Here is a 1,670-nt window from a genome sequence, read left to right as displayed (position 1 = left end):
CTATTTTCCTCCAAACATAAATACTGCAATTGGTGTGAACGGGATCCAATTGATTAAGCCACCCCATTCTACAATACGAATTTTACTTTCAACAAGTGTAGGAAGCCCAGCCGTGAGGCCGGGCATCAAAAAATTAGTTGATACTCATAATGTTCCTCTCCACGGAAATCTTTAGTAAAAGGCGAAAGATTTATGCGATCTGAAGAGAAACCAGAGTGTACTACCGCTAGCTAAACACAGTTCAGACCCAGTTCTCAGCCTTACTCTTCATAATCATGGTTAAATGAAAAACAAACCAAAACGCAAAACCACCGATACAACACAAACACACATTTCAGTCCACCAATGCAGATAAGTAAAGAAATTTGACAAGTGTCAATGCTTTATAATTTCCTTCAGTCTTCACACAAACGAAATGCACGCTGGGCATTATATAAATCACTTCCTGTTTGACCTATTCATTCGTATAAATTATTTCATCTGCAACGCCAGTGTAATTTCAGCAACGAAGAGCAATGTTGGCGTAACAGTTTAGCACCATCAAAAGTCTACTATCAAAATTGGAAACGATGTTCAATTTGTAACATTTGCCGACGGGACGAAATACAATACAATACGCTTCTACATGGATCAAACGCATGCGCCGTTGAGACCCGCAAGCAACTTCTTCACAAGGCAGTCGTGAGAAGCAGGGATGAGGGGCGGCAAAAAATGATATTCATATCGGCAACATTTAATTGCTGGGCTTAACACAATTACATGTAACCACTATCTGCAACAATATATCAACTTTGAAATCTGAACGTAATAGTTTAGCAACATGTATTATGGTACTACGGGTTAACTTGTCCCCACTTAAGAACAATGTCTAATTGGTGACACAAAAAAAGCTAAGTTTGGAAAGAAAATTGGTATGTGAATGATGGTCATACTTAGGCGAGTAAACTGTAAAAGGGAAATAAATGGCTACAGTTGACACTTTTTGTTATTTGATGAAATGTTTTATTATAAATGGGACTTTCTCTCTTTGTTGTTCCTTAGCCTGACAATATGTACAATTGCAAATATTATTTGACTAATGCAAGATTTGAAATGTCTTTCAAATGTCCTGAATGTCTTTAAAATGACATTCAGGAGAAAAAAAATGAACAGTTGTTTTTAATTAATTTAAACAAGTATTTATTGGAATCGAATATAACTAATAATATGTAATGACAATAACTTACACTGAATTAATTCTGTGTAACATTGATGTGGAAACTCTTATGCTCTGCTACTGCACAATTCTAATTTGTACATAGGTCACAAATCATGTCATGAGCCCACCTCCTGCACTGCTCACACCTAATCCAGTCCCCACCTGTGACTGAAAACAGCTCCTCACAGAAAATACATTCTGCATCCCCTTCTTTTGTGGCTGGTTGTGTTGCAACAACCTTCTTTGACAACAACTTTCTTCCAACACTTGATAAACAGGGCAAAATAGAAACAGGCCTATAACAGTTAGGATCAGCTTGATCTCCCCCTTTAAATAAAGGACAAACTGTGGCTGCATTTCAAGCAATGGGAACCTCCCCAGAAAGGAGAGACAGGTTATAAAGGTTGGAGATAGGCTTGGCGATGATAGGGGCAGCAACTTTAAAGAAGGGTCTAAACCATCTGACCGAGAT

At 37.8% G+C, this 1,670-nt stretch overlaps 1 non-coding gene across 1 annotated transcript; it reads right to left on the bottom strand.

Annotated features, from left to right (window-relative positions):
* Positions 1-103: 103 nt before the first annotated feature.
* LOC112077674 (U5 spliceosomal RNA) lies at positions 104-219 on the bottom strand. Its single transcript, XR_002895459.1, has one exon. It is a non-coding gene; the product is annotated as a U5 spliceosomal RNA (small nuclear RNA).
* Between the last annotated feature and the right edge of the window lie 1,451 nt (positions 220-1,670).

This window comes from Salvelinus sp. IW2-2015, unplaced genomic scaffold (genome assembly GCF_002910315.2).
Source record: "Salvelinus sp. IW2-2015 unplaced genomic scaffold, ASM291031v2 Un_scaffold4817, whole genome shotgun sequence".
Classification (NCBI taxonomy): domain Eukaryota; kingdom Metazoa; phylum Chordata; class Actinopteri; order Salmoniformes; family Salmonidae; genus Salvelinus; species Salvelinus sp. IW2-2015.
Note: the sequence above shows the minus strand (reverse complement) of the source record. Positions and strands in the feature narration are given on the sequence as shown.